The sequence below is a fragment of the Callithrix jacchus genome, chromosome 13 (genome assembly GCF_049354715.1).
Source record: "Callithrix jacchus isolate 240 chromosome 13, calJac240_pri, whole genome shotgun sequence".
In the NCBI taxonomy this organism is placed as follows: Eukaryota; Metazoa; Chordata; class Mammalia; order Primates; family Cebidae; genus Callithrix; species Callithrix jacchus.
The window spans coordinates 38,418,818-38,433,914 of record NC_133514.1 but is presented as its reverse complement, the minus strand read 5'-3'; the positions used below and the strand labels follow the sequence as shown (position 1 = coordinate 38,433,914).

General features: G+C 46.6%; 1 long non-coding RNA gene across 1 annotated transcript in view; it reads left to right on the top strand.

Moving 5' to 3' along the window:
* Positions 1 to 13,111, top strand: part of LOC118146788 (uncharacterized) — a 63,213-nt gene extending 50,102 nt beyond the window's left edge. Inside the window, exons 4-5 of the long non-coding RNA XR_008475939.2 lie at positions 11,568 to 11,681; positions 11,923 to 13,111. This is a non-coding gene — a long non-coding RNA (uncharacterized LOC118146788). The remainder of the gene's footprint in view (positions 1 to 11,567; positions 11,682 to 11,922) is intronic.
* Positions 13,112 to 15,097: the final 1,986 nt, after the last annotated feature.

Here is a 15,097-nt window from a genome sequence, read left to right as displayed (position 1 = left end):
AGGGGGGCCACATGGGGAGGAAAGTTTTAGGGTGATTTGGCATTCACTCTGCTCTCTTTCTCTGCAAGAGAATAACTGAAGGGTTAGGGAGAACCAGTGGGAGTAGAAAGCCATTTGCACAAAATTATGCTATGTTGCTTATGGCTACAGAGCTGGCTAGTTTAATCAAGGAGAGAGCTCCTTCTCTCCCTCCCTTCCTCCCTTGTTCCCTCCCGTCCTTCCTCATTCCTTCCTTCCTCCTTCCTCCCCCCTTCCCCTCCTCTTCCCTCCCCTCCCCTCCCCTCTCCTCCCTTTCCTTTCCCTTCTTTTCTTTGAGACTGGGTTTCCCTCTGTTGCCCAGGCTGGAGTGCAGTGGTACAATCATAGCTCACTGCAGCCTCAAACTCCCGGGCTCTAGCCATCTTCCCACTTCAGCCTCCTGAGTAGCTGTGACTATCAGCACGTGCCACCACTCCTGGATAATTATTTTATGTTTTGGATAGATGGGGTTCTGCCATGTTGTCCAGGCTGGTCTTGAACTCCTGGGCTCAAGCGATCCTCCCACCTCAGCCTCCCAAAGCTCGCAAAGTTCTGGAATTATAGGCATGAGCCACAACGCCCAGTCAGAAGAGTGAGCTCTTGTAGGGGTATGTGGAGAAGGGGAAGGTAGGGCTCCCTCGAACTGGCTTCATTTTATACATGTTGGATGAAAACAGATCTGAGAAAAGAAAGCGACATATTGCCAAAAAAAAAAAAATGCCTCAAGAAGAAGAAAAAAAGGAACTAAAACCCTAATGCCCTTAAAAAAGAAAACCAAAAAAAAAAAAAAATCATAAATTATGTCTTTGGACTAAATCCATTGGTGTTCTGCCAATTTCAAATAATAGCGTAACTTGATTAAAAAACTTTATAGGATTTAAAGTTGTTGGCTTCTCTGACTCCTCCCTGAGACTTCTCCTTAAGTCACTGTCTACAACAGGCTAATTTGTTCCCAGATTCCTTAATCTTCCCCGAGTTGGTGATGACGCTTATAACTCTGTAGCCATATTTGAAGTGTTCATGATCTCTTTCGTTTGTGACTTCCACCTAGATTTTGAGGGTGACTTAAAACATTACCCTGAACATGTGCTGCTATTGAAATGCAGTGTGTGTGTGTGTGTGTGTGTGTGTGTCTGTCTGTCTGTCTGTCTGTCTCTGTGAGTGTATGCTTATATGTAAACTTTTCAGATTTTGCCTGCCTTGGTCTCCTTCTGGGCTGCCAAACTGTTGCTCATAGCTGCCTTCAGACTCCGAAAAGGGAAGCACTGGGAACAATAAGAATGTCTCCCAAGAGTTAAGCGAGAACACAGGATGTGGGCTGGGAGGGATGGAGGCTCCGATGACTAGCAGCAAAGAGAATTCCAAAGTGCAGGGCACATTTTCTGGGGGGGATTGGGGTTTTGACCGAATGCTATTAGCATGGTTTAGGGGGCAGCAGTGGGGCAGTGCAGAGGGCACCAGCCTTGCTTCTGAAGGCCTGAGTTCAAATTTCGGCTCCATGACTCAGGGACCAGCGTCGTGACCTTGGGCCTGCCGCTTCCTCAGTTTCCTCGTCTAGAAAATGAGAAAAGGAAAAATCCTTGCCTGGCAGGCTTGTTCTGAGGATTAAATGCATCAGTCTCTGTGAAAGCACCCTGTATATGGTGAAGCCTTCAATTAATAGCAGGCATTAGAATTACTGCTTCTATTACAGAAATCCAGGTCTCTTTAAACGCTCATGTTGACAGCAGGGATGTTTTAATTTCAGACAGGGTTGGCGCACGGAGGGCATTAGGAAAAGGGGCCCCTGTGTTACCTGCTCCCCTTGGGGCACCTGCTCTCCTGTAATTATTGTTTACTAATAAGTACGTCTTGTTCATCAATGTTCCATTAAACCCGGATGTAGTCCTTCACCTGGCTGGCCTGGCTTTTCTGGATGGGAGAGTGCAGGGGTGCTGGACACTCTGTCCAGTGGCGTGTCACTTGGCCTGTGGGCTGGTGGTGCACCTGGCCTTTCCAGGGAGGGTGGGTCCTCAGCTGAGCAAGTGGCAGCAACTCACAAATTTGTGCTGTTTTTGTGAGTTTTGCTGTTTCAGCCTGTTTTGCTTTTTCATAAGGGAACATTGCATTCCTTCAACCTGGGTTCCCTGGAGCTTCTCTGCTTGTCAGTAAGTCCTCAGATATGAGGATATTGCTATGGTTGACAGCCGAATGGGTGGTGCCTGGAGCTTGGGCTCTGGGTTAAATGCCTGCTCTGGCATGGGGCCTGTGGGGCATGGGACATGCCATCCCTGACATGGAGGAAACAGTGCTTACCATTACGGGCCTCTGTAAAACTCCTAATCAGTGTCTGGCACATAGTAGATGACCAAGAAGTAATTATTTTTCTAAGATCAGTAGTGTTGACTGTACACTGAAATTACTAGGTAAAATTCCAAGTTTCAGGCCTCACCTCTAGAGATTCTGGGTGTTCTGATCTGAAGTTAAACCTTAACATCAATAGTGTTGTCCAAGTTCTCAGGTGATTCTAACATGTAGCCAAGGTTAAGAAATACCAGAGTGCCTCAAAGGTAATGTTCATACATATCAGCTGGGGATCTTATTAAAAGGTAGATTCAGGCCAGGTGTGGTGGCTCATGCCTGTAATCCCAGCCCTTTGGGAGGCCAAGGCAGGTGGATCACTTGAGGTCAGGAGTTTGAGACTAGCCTGGCCAACATGGTGAAACCCTGTATCTACTAAAAATACAAAAATTAGCTAGGCATGATGGCAGGTTCCTGAAATCTCAGCTACTCAGGAGGCCGAGGCAAAAGAATTGCTGGAAGCTGGGAGGCAGAGGTTGCAGAGAGCCGAGATTGCACCACGGTACTCCAGCCTGGGCCAACAGCAACTAGACTGTTTAAAAAAAAAAATAGCTGAACATGGTGGCATGCAACTATAGTCTTAGTTACTCAGGAGACTGAGGCAGGAGGATCACTTGAGCCCAGGAGGTGGAGATTGTAGTGAGCTGAGAGTGTGCCGCTGCACTCCAGCCTGGGTGAAGGGAGTGAAACCCTGTCTCAAAAAAAAAAAAAAAAAAAAGGTAGATTATGAGTCAGCAGGTGTGGCGCAGCGAGACCTCTGCATCCCCACCAAACATTCTGATGCCGTGGTCGTGGACCACCCTTTGAGAAGCAAGTCTCTATCCTCCCCGGTCCTTATACCTCAGGGTGTCTGGCCAAGACCACGAATGGGAGACCCTGGAAAGCAGGTGGAGATGAATACATGAAGAAACTTGAGTGGCAACTACTGAGGCTTCTTTAAGAATATTCCTGCCAGGTACCAGTCCTGGAAGCTACAATCCTCTACACACACACACACACACACACACACACACACACACACGTACATGCTCACACACGCACATGCACACACATCTTCTGAATCCAGTCTGGAATACCCATATAAATAACAACCAGAAGATGTTTTCCAATATTTCTATCTTTTCAAGCTTTCTAGTTCATTCTTGAAGATAATCAAACGAATGAAAACATTTGCCATGGAACATTGAGGACCCACGCCATGAGTTTAAATACCTACTCATAATACTCAACTGGAAAAGTAGTCCCTAAGCCCAGGTTAGGGACTGCTGAAGGAAACCCCCACATATGACTAGGGTAACACAGCAAAACCCGTGAGGCTGCAAAGTGACGGGTAATACAGGCACACGGAACGGAGGATGTAATTGCTAGAGGGAGACAACTGACCATGGAACAAAGGGTTTCTGGGCAATGGGAGACCACCTTCCAGACAGCACTCAGCCTGGAAGATTCTCCCTAGAGCCGTGACAGGGATGTGTATAAATTACTGGCCCCCTCTCAGCGCAGAAAATGCTTGGGAGCAGGTACTTTTGCAGAAGACACTGGCAGAGTGGGTTTTCCAGGGAGTAACAGCATGCTTACAGCACATCTCATGAATTAATGGCATGATAGAGAAAGGAATAACCAGAGTATATAGCTGATGAAGACTCCTCATTACAAAATGAACTTTGAGCACCTGAGGGTCTTCTGCAGCTAGTCTCTGGAAAGAATGAATCTGACAAGCAGTGTGGCTGGTTATACCAGCTAGGGGCCAACCCGTTTGACATGCAGCATGTGACACAATATGATCAGCAGAGGATGAACAATTAGGACCACCAAGGAAGAAGAAAGCCCTGATCTGATCCACGTTGGAGGATTTTGCTCAAGGAAAAGAATTTTGTTGTAGAGTTGAGGGCTGGTAGTTGACATGAGAACCATGTGGTGGCCACGGCTGTCTCTTTGGTTGGACCGCGCAACTGAGCTTAAGTTAACTGTTCAGCAAACAGTATAGTTTTTCTCTAGATTGGGATCATCGAGCTCAGTCCTTTTTCTTTTCTTTTTTTTCAGACAGAATATCACTCTGTTACCCAGGCTGGAGTGTAGTGGCACGATCTTGGCTCACTGCAACCTCTGCCTCCCAGGTTCAAGTGATTCTCCTGCCTCAACATCCCGAGTAGCTGAGATTACAGGCGTGTACTACCATGACCAGCTAAGTTATGTGTTTTTAGTAGAGATGGGGTTTCTCCATGTTGGCCAGGCTGTTCTCAAATTCCTGACAGGTGATCCATCCACCTCAGCCTCCCAAAGGGCTGAGATTACACGTGTGAGCCACCGAGCCCGGCTCTCTCAGTCCCTTTTTACTGTCTTTGTAAAGTCAGGCATTGTCAGAGACACATATCTGGGCGAGATGAACCCAGCTGCCCATCACTGTTGAGGTTCTGGTATATCGGGTGGTCAGGCAAGGAGCCCCATTTCCTGCAGGCTTCCTGCACACAGCCTATTCTTGCCTTTAGATGCTGCCCATTCCCAGAAAATCAGAGGAGAGTACTATGCAGGCTTCCATCAGCATGCTCGAGCACACCCACCTCCAACAAGTCCGGGACCTGTTTGAATGCAGAAGTCGACATGTGCCATTCCGGAAATCTTGTTTTATTGCTCCTTTTCTTCCGACAGTCCCCCTCTTCTGCCACCGCCTCTTTCCCTCCTTAGGAATCCTAGTCCCAGATGTGACTCTCTCTGTTTCCTTTGGCTGGGAATTTGCTGTTTTCCCATAACCCAGTCGGGTTGCCTGTTAGAGAAACCAAAAAACTCCAACTTTCTGGGAAGACAGCTAATTAAATTCCCAAAGAGGGAAGAGGAAAGCCCCCTCTGAAACAGACAGATACGACCTCATAATACATAATAATCACAGGAGAGAAAGTGCCTGGGTTGAGCCTAGGGAGGCGGTAACATGGTGTTCTGTTTCTTAATGTCCTCTGCAAAGAAGCTGGCCCTGGGTTTAAAATAGCCCTCTGGTAAAAGCAACTATTTAAAGAGTATTGGGGTCTGAGAAATGCAAAACAAAGTGTTGTTGATTAAAAACACATGGTTTGTTCTCAAGACACGAGTAGCCAGGAAAATCAAATGTGACAGTGTTTTGGCTTTTTCTATCCCACAAGACATGATGGTGATTTATTAGAGTGATGTCAGCTGTGGTTAAAAGAAGTTTGCTGTGTTGTCTTAATAAAAAGAGGCTTTACCTTGGAGCTGTCAAACTCCCTTGCTCTTCTGGATTGAAGCAGTGGCTGCAAGGACCTTGGCTCTCCTGCAGGGACTTCTCCCCAACGGGCAGGCCTCTGCCTTTGCAGAGTGCATGAGGTCACAGGCCGCTGCATGCTTCTTGGTGGAGACGCAGGATGGGCTTTGAAGTAGGGGCTACTGCCCGATCTGGCTTTACTTGGCTTGTAGGTAGACAGTACAGAGATGCTGTACCCATCTTGGAGTTGGAGCATGGCTTGACCTGGCTGGATTTGGGATTGGGGACTTTGGATAGAGGGAGCACCATGGAAGGGGAATTTTCTAGTTTGTGGGCTTCTCTAGGCATGGGTGGGGCCTTGAGAATCAGGAGGTTGGATAATCTACTTGTAGATAATGAGAAGTGGGGCTGTTAGTTGAATAGAAGGGAAATTTCCCAGTCAAAACTCTTTGGTTGTCAGGAAGAGAAACTCCTGAAATTCAAGTAAACAAGATTTATTGAAAGGACCTAACAGTCCATTTCATAGACATCTAAGGAAACAGGGACCATCTGGGGAATGGGAGTGGGCAGCCTGCACCAGAGCTGCTTTCTCTGCTTTTTCCGGAGCTGTGGGGCCTCTTACTGTCGCTGGGTTTCTGTTCTGTTGTCTTCCCTGGGCATTCCTCAGGGAGATTCTTAGTTTTTGCTTCTTCGTGGCTTTGGCTGGCTGCACATCACCTGTGTCCCAATGCTGCGCCATCCCATTCATATTTAACTCTGCTCATCATTCTCCACTTTTGTCTCATTGCCTCCACCCCAAATTCCTAAGAGAAAATCCAGTTGTCTCAACATGAGTCAGATATGCATCTCTGATCTAATCGGCTGTCACTCAAGAGCCATGGGCGAGTTCTTGGGGTTTAAGAGGGAGCCGTTTTCAGAGACTGGAGGTGGACCCACTTCTGTGAGAGGGCGGGGCTCGGAGGCAGCATTAGGCAGGTCAGCTACAGAAAGGAACTGTATCAGGGAAATTGAAGAAAGAAATGACAGGGATATGTTTTTGTCCTGAGGATCAGAGAGTGCTGAGATTGAGAATTGGCCATCACTGTTTCCGAATGTCCCCCGTCCTCTTTCCCACGAGAAGGAAGTGAAAGTCTTTCCTGTAGACATGGCCAGAAAGTGAAAAGATGACATTATTATTTTTTAAATTAGTAATATGGTTACTTTTTCTTAATTACATAAGAAACACACAAATGATTGTAGAAAACTTGGAAAACAGCAACGTGCAAATATAGAAATAAAAATCTCCCTTAATCCAAGATAACTGCTTTTAACATATTGATATATTTCCTTCTATTCTTTCTTTTTTAAGTAGTAGCCTGAGGCTATGCAAACGTTCTGTGCTTAAGATCTATCCCTTTGCTTTAATTATATGTCTTCAGACTCTGTAAGACTTTAGGATTGCTTGAAATTTATTCTCATCATTTTCCCTGAGCACGCAGAATTATTTTTTCCTCTGGCTTTTTTACCTTTTCCTGTAAGTGGTAGCTCAAATGAAATCGGTATTTGTTAGTGTCTCTCTGCTGCCACCCTACTTTCGTTAAGTCACCATCCTGCCCTCCAGATAACCAGGATTGTTATTATTATTATTATTTTTGGTTTGTTTATTTTTTGAGACAGGGTCTCACTCTGTCGCTCAGGCTGGAGTGCAGTGGTGCAATCTCGGCTCGCTGCAGTCTCTGCCTCCTGGGCTCAAGCAGTTCTCCTGCCTCACCCTCCGGAGTAGCTGGGATTACAAGCACCAGGCATCATACCTGGCTACTCTTTGTATTTTTAGTAGAGACAAGGTTTCACCATGTTGGCCAGGCTGGTCTCAAACTCCTGACCTTGGGTGATCCGCCTGCCTCAGCCTCCCCAGGTGCTGGGATTTCAGATGTGAGCCACTGTGCCCAGCCAATCATGATTTTGTTTTTTTGTTGCAACTTTGGGATCCATTTTATTACTGAAATTTCAAGAATGTAGTATAAACACTCAATTTTACCAGCTCCAAATATTCTGATGGTGACCCCAAGTGAATTCTGATTTCTGAGACCATGATCGTTTTTAAAATGCTTCCACTCTTGCATTCTTTCCACTCTCTTTTTCTAGGTGATCTTTTCAAGCCACAAATCTGTTCTCATCATTCTTTGCTGGAAATCCTTTGCTGGTTATCTCCCATATTTAGGATAAGATAGAAAAGATATCTAACAAGTTCCTCATGTGCTCAGAGTTCCCAGCACACACGTCTTCTCTCAGCGCTTTCACTAACTTCAGTCACTTCCTGCCTCAGGCCTTTGCAAATGCTGTTCCTGCTGTTCCAAATGACTTCACCTAAGTCTTTAGTTGGCTAAAATGGACTCAGCCTCCAGCTCTCAGGTCAAATGTCGCTTCCCCAGAGAAACCTTTTCTTAACACTAGCCCTCCATATAGTCCCCTGAATAACCCTCTCATTTTTCCTTCACGTTACTTATTATAGTTTGTAATTATACCCTGTAATTATAGAGTTTGCATGTCCTCTCCCTGGATGAAGGGGCTTGTCATTCTTTGGAATTTAATTTATTTGGTTCCTCTGTAACCTCAGCTCTTCAGTGAGCTCATGAAAAGTTTGTGGATTTTCTAGCCTTTTCCAATTGCTACCTAATGTCTTTGTCCCTGATAGATATGTGTGTCCCTAAGTCAGAGCAAATCTGTTTTGTGAAAGGTTGTACCCTATTCTTCTTTCGTCCCTGGTCCCTAACTCAGCCACTGCCCTCACTTCCCCACCCCTAGTGCACTGACTGCCATAGATTAGATACTCAATCAATGCTTGTGGAATGAATGAGTGATGCTGATTCTTTCCTGTTGCAAATGCACAAGTGAGGAGTCATGACATTGCAGCATATTGGACTGGGAGGTCTAGGCAAATAACATGGTTTTCAACAGACCTTGGTGTGAGTAGCTTTCATATTTGCCATAATTTGTGAGTGATCCTAACGCTCCTGGCATATGGTACTCTGTGACTGTGGTGAGATCTGAGCTTGCATTGTATGTGCTGAGATGCCAGTGTGTGAGGCAGGTTCCTGCCTGGTGAACAAGATAGATTTTCAGTGCTGTAGCTACATCCTGATGTGGCTTTGCTACTCTGCTTCTTGCATCCTATGGGGATCTTCCTATAGGGAGAGTACATTCTAGAGCATCTCTGACAGCTGGTCAAGGCTCTGGGGTGGAATACCTTCAGGAAACAGAGCTCTCTGCCTCTGAATCAGCCTGGTGGACAGCTCTGGCTGTTAGCTAGAGCTTCCCTAAGTTATAGAGAGATTTAGCTTCCTTAGGACCTTTAACTATTGACTGCCTTCTGTTTTCCGGAGGAATATCAAGTTCATTCAAGGGCCATTTACTGAATGCTGGCCTTGCATATAGCAGGTGACATGCCAAGCACTAGATGTGGAGCTCTGGGTAAGACACACTTGAAAAGCTCAGCTTAGGGAATACCAAATTGCAGGTCACAATGTATTCTCACATAATTATCTCATCACAACAACTTCGCAATGTGTATGTTATTAGGCCCATTCTACAAGTGAGAAAATGAAGTCTTGAAGGATTTATGTGACTTGCCTGGGATTCCACAGTTTGCATGCAAGGAGATATAGCTTAATCTTAAATGTCTGGACTCCAACCTATTGTGCATTTTTTACTTCCCTAAGCTGAAAATAGTAAATTTCTGCTTCATGCAGCCCCTAGTGTATTTCAGCCTAGCTACTATACTCTCCAAATCATCTTTTCTCCTGCATAACTTGATTCCCAAAAGCATGATGATGGCCAGTAGGTCTTCTTTGGCTTCAATCACGTAGAAATACCTTTGCACGTTGCAGAAGGTCCTGGCTATTCTACAACACTCTTCCATTTGCAAATCAGGAGGGCCTCAGCCTTGAGTACAAAATTTAGAAGAGGAATTCAGGGTGGTTATTCTTCATAGGCAATGAAACTGGTGATGAAGCCTGGGACTTATTTCTAGGACAATTGAGGAGGTACTTTCCCAACAAGCATCTCAGCAGTGAAACATGATAGATGTTCAGATTTCCAGGACTAGATGTCTGACACTCGGGGCATCTTCTCTACGTCATCCCTGTTAGGGCATTAGCAGGCATCTGTCTAAATGGGTCACATTATAGACCACTCACAACCACCTGGGAAGTCTCTAATAGACGATCTATTAGATTTTGCTCAACATATAAGGAAAACATCTCTGTCATCGTGTAGCTCCTACTTACTGGTCTTCTTTTCGCTGGGCAGCTTAAGCACAGTGCCTCTCCAACGTGGCAGGCTGCGACACACTAAATATGCAGGGAGTACCAGCTGGGGCCCAGACCTGGCTGAGGCAGGTCTGGGCAGGCCTGGTGAATGGCCGCATGGGCCTGTTAGAGGCCTATGTGCACCAGAGACCACGAAGCCTCCTGGGAAGGAGCTCATCTTGAAGGAAGAAGGAACTGGGCATAAACACCTAACCTGGTCATGGAGCTTTAATTGCAGCAGGAAAGGAGAGGTTCTGAGCGTGGCCTGCTGTACTGCTCACAGCCAAATCTGTCTCACTATTGGACTTCGTTAGATCAATGGAGAGCAAAATCTATGCATAAAAATGGAAAGAATGGTTGATACAAATATGTAGTAGTCACTGGGGGAACGAGCTCTGGGACTTGTCTTGAAACTAATGCAAAATGGGGAGCGGGCTTACTCCTCCACGGCACTGCAGAGCCAGTGGTTCTCTGGCCTTAGGAAGCCTTGAGCATCTCTGTGGTGGTAAGAACAGTAGTACCCAGCAAGAAGTAGCGGTGTCCTGTGTCCTGGTAGGGGCCTGGATCAGGCCAATGAGAACAGAACTGTGGGGACCAGAAAACTGCTGTGTGTGTTGAGCACACATGAGACACCCCCTAGACACTCTAGAAATATTGGGAGACACTTGAAAAGAGGCTGCCTTGCTGAGTGAGCTGGTGAAACTTGTAATTGTTGGCCGAGCATGGTGGCTCATGCCTGTAATCCCAGCCCTTTGGGAGGCCAAGGCAGGTGGATTGTCTCAAGTCAGGAGTTTGAGACCAGCCTGGGCAACATGGTGAAACCCTGTCTCTACTAAAAATACCAAAAATAGCCAGGCGTGGTGGTGTGTGCCTGTGGTCCCAGCTACTTGGGAGGTTGAGGCAGGAAGATCACTTGAGTCTGGGAGGCAGAGGTTGCAGAGAGCTGAGATCACAGTGCTCCTGTCCTCTCTTTTCCTGGATGAACATTCCCAGTGTCCTCAATTGTTTTTCCAAGTCCACCATTCTGAACCTTCCACCATTCTTGTTATTCTCTTTTGAAACCATTCCAGGCTGTGAAAGCCAAAGCTGTTTGCCTTGAGGATTTTCAGAAATCTTAGAATTAATCTGGCCTAGCATTCTTTTTTAGGCTACATGAGGGAAAGGCTCACAGATGCTAGAAGAGACTTGTCCCAACTCTCTGTCCAGTTGGGAGAAGAGCAAGGACTTCACTCAATGCACACAGCCCTGTTTTTTCCTTGATTCTCACCCATTTTTATTTCCCCTTTATTTTTCTGTTGTTGGGTTTGTTTCTGAGCCAGGGGCTTGCACCGTCTGGGCAAATGCACCCATTATGTTCTCATGGCCAGTCATGGTAGAGTTTTGGACTGTCCAGTAGTTGTCAGAGCATTTGGTTTTAACCCTCTAAGAGTGAGGGAAATAGACACAGCTTTTTACTGACCCTCAGGGACAGTGCATTCCCTCTGCAGAGGCCGGCAGGAGGAGCCCCTCAGTGGAAAGAGCATCTCTTTCCATGCAAGGAATAAGGTCACTGCAGGTGCTCTGTGCGAAGCAGAAGGTGACAGAGGAAGTATGGCCCAGTGACCCCAAAACAAGTGGGAAAATTGTCCATGTGGAATAACTTGGTGCTCAGACAGAAAATCCTCTAAGAAAAACTGACTGGGAAAATGTCCCGCTATCAACTGTGGTTCCAGATGGAGAGCTGGTGATGTCATGTGAGGAAGACTTGACCAGCCATTGTGAGCTTTGAAGATGGTGGAAGGGGCCATGAGCCAAGGAATGTGGGCAGCCCCTAGAAGTTAGAAAAGGTAAGAAAATATTTTCCCTGAGCCCCCAGAAAGAAACACTGCCTTGCCCACCCCCTGATTTTAGCCCTGAATTTAGGAATGATTTCAGACTTGTGACCTCCACAAGTATAATACATTCTTGTGGTTTTAAGCCACTATATTTGTGGTATTTTGTTATAGCAGCCATAGGAAACTAATTTAGATTTCTATTCTTTTCCACCCATGACTCATAAAGGAAATGTTTCTTACCTTTGGCCTACAGTTCTTGTTCAGTTGCTCAAGCTCCTTCCCTTAGGACACCAGGACAGAATCGCTAAGATTGCTAAGACCCCAGGACAGTTTCCGGTAAGAATGGCTATAAAAGCACCACCAAGATTCAATCTTTAAAAGGCAGTGGCACAGATTATGCATTTCCCTATAAACTTGAAGTGTGTGGTTGGTGGGGGAGGGTACAGAGAAGCAGGTTCAGAGCTGGGCATCAGCCCTTCGAAGTCACTGTCACACCACGCAGCTTGTTCTGGGGACACAGGGTTGGGCTGGGACTCCCCACATTGGCCCTCAGTTTTCTTACCTATGAGTTGAATATCCAGTGACCTCAGGAGGCCTCTTTGATGTTTTATCATTTGAAGTAATGAAATGATGCTGGAGAACTGAAAAATCATGCAACATTTTCTTTTCTTTTGAGATACAGTATCACTCTGTCACCTAGGCTGGAGTGCAGTGGCACAACCTTGGCTAACTGTAGTCTCTGCCTCCCGAGTTCAAGTGATTCTCCTGCCTCAGCATCCAGAATAGCTGGGACTACAAGTGTGCATCACCATGCTTGGCTAATTTTCGTATTTTTAGTAGAGACAGGGTTTCACCATGTTGGCCAGACTGGTCTCAAACTCCTGACTTCAAGTGATCCACGCGCCTCAGCCTCCCAAAGTGATGTTACAGGCACGAGCCACCACGCCTGGCCAAAATAATGGAACACATTCTAAATACCAAGCATGTTAGTTACATAATTTCATTAGTTCCTCACGGCAGTTCTGCAAGGTCATTATGTCAAGTGGGTTCCGTTTTACGGATGAGAACATAGAGGCTGAGAGAGGTCGAGCAGTTTTTCAAGTCATCCAGCTAGTAAGCTGAGGAACCAGGAATTATATCATGACGTCAGAAGCCTATGCTTTTCCCTGTGACATCATGACACCTCCCCAGAAGGGCCCTGGGCCTGGATCATGCTGAGGACAGGATCCGGGTGGCCAAACTGCAGGCTGAGTCCAGGAATCATGCTCTTGGGGAAAATTTTTTGGCATGCTGGGATGGCAAAACTTGGGGTGACAAGAATAACTCTTTGGCAGCACAAGTGTCTGTGAGTTTGTTTCTTTTCCTGACTTGCCTGGGAGCCAGTTCTGTGGTCTTGCCTAAGTCACTTGTCTTCCCTGGGCTTCAGTCTTCTGGTCTGTGAAATGGGGAAGATGGACTAGAATCAGTGTTTTCTACTCATTCTTGTTTTTAAAAAAAATCACGTCCCATCAGCTAAGGAGATTCTGTTGAGTGTTTCTTGCTGCAATTTACGTTCCAAAAGCAAGTAATTTTCTTATTGCCAAAGTAAATCATAAATGTCCTCCCTTCCTCCCTCCCTCCTTCCTTCCCTCCCTCCCTCCTTCCTTCCCTTCCTTCCTTCCTTCCTTTCTTCCTTCCCTCCTCCCCCCACCTCCCTCGTTTTTCTTTCTCTTCTTTTCCTCTCCTTTTTCCTTTTCTTTTCTTCTTTTCTCTGTTTTTGAGATGGAGTCTCCCACTGGCTCCCAGGCTGGAGTGCAGTGGCATGGTCTTGGCTCATTGCAACTTCCACCTCCTGGGTTCAAGAGATTCTCCTGTGTCAGCCTCCCAAGTAGCTGAGGTTACAGGCATGCACCACCATGACCCGCTAATTTCTGTACTTTTAGTAGAGAAAGGATTTTGCCACGTTGGCCACGCTGGTCTCAAACTCCTGACTTCAGGTGATCTGCCTACCTCAGCCTCCCAACATACTGGGATTACAGGCATGAGCCCTCGGGCCCGGCCAAAATGTGCTTTTTTAAACTACACATTCCTCTCTCCATCCACCTCTCTTTCTGGGTGATGTGGTGATCTTTCCTCCGACCTGACATCTTGCCCCCTCTTGAGAGCCCTTTACTTGATAGTGAGAATTTTCTCTGCATTTAAGATTATTGGAGCCTAAGAAGATATCTATCTATTCTGGAAGAGAGGAGACAAGACAGACCTTCTGAGTTGCCCATCTCTCCTCCTGGAACCTCCCCCTGCCCCCACTATTTTTCTTTGCCTGGACCATTTATCTCTCTGTGTTCCCCTCTAGGCCACCCCTTGACTCTCATGTCTGCGAAGCAGCAGGCAGGCCGCCCTCCTGTTTGAGCGGGCCATCTCTCAGCAAGATTGCAAGAGCAGTTATCTTTTATTTCTGGCATGTGCTGCAACACAAGAGTGATCCCAGCTTCAGAGATGATCACCTCTCATCTTTTATTCTCCCTTTTCTCCTCTCCTTTTTGTCCCGCAAGATAATAAAATTACCAGACCAGCCCTCCCTTCCTGGAGGCCTTGTCAGAATTCAGAGATACTTACTTCCCCGGTAAACAGCTGTAATCTCCCCAACCAGGCTTTCTCGCAGTTAAGTGAGTTAAATTATCCTGGTCTAATCCCCCATGTGCTGTGGTTTTTTGAGTCTAAAGCTTTTGACGTCTTTTGATATACAATGTCAACTCTGGGCCACTGGATCTGATTAGGCATCAGGCAAAGAGTGACTAGCCTGGAAAAGAGGGGCCTCTCTGCCAAACAGCTTTGGGTGGAAAAAAAATACATGGAAAGAAGCTTTGCTCCAGAGAGGAAAGAAGGAGGGATATGTGGGCGTTCGGCAGGGCCGGGGATGTCCTCAGTCATGCAAATCCTTCGTGCCCAGTCAGGAACAGGAGGTCCTGAATCGAGCCAGCCCGCCCACTGCCCACGCCCTTCTGTTTGCCCTGACCTGTACCGGACATAGCGACCCACGCAGGAGGAGCAGGTGGCAAGGTATCTGAGCTCAGGTGACACGCCAGTTTCACTGGGAGACACAGATGTACCTGAACCTCTAGGAAACAATACAGGGGCAGATTAGGATCAAAGGCTAAGTCACACTTGGTTCAAAATTTCAAAATCTAGGGTGTGGGGAAGTTTCACAGAGGGTTAGAGGATGGGAGATATTGTTTGACAGGCAGGTGTCTGAATGCAAATGGAGGTTAGACCTATTCTTGAAGATTGCAGAGGTCATGCGGGTGTGTGCGTGTGTGTGCATATGTGCGTGCACGCGTGTGTGCACATTGGTGTGTGTGCATGTATGTGTTTATGTGTGTGTGTGAGTGTGTAATGGTGGTGTCAGGGGGTGTGGCAGAGCAGCCTTCCAACTACCAGAATTAGCAGAA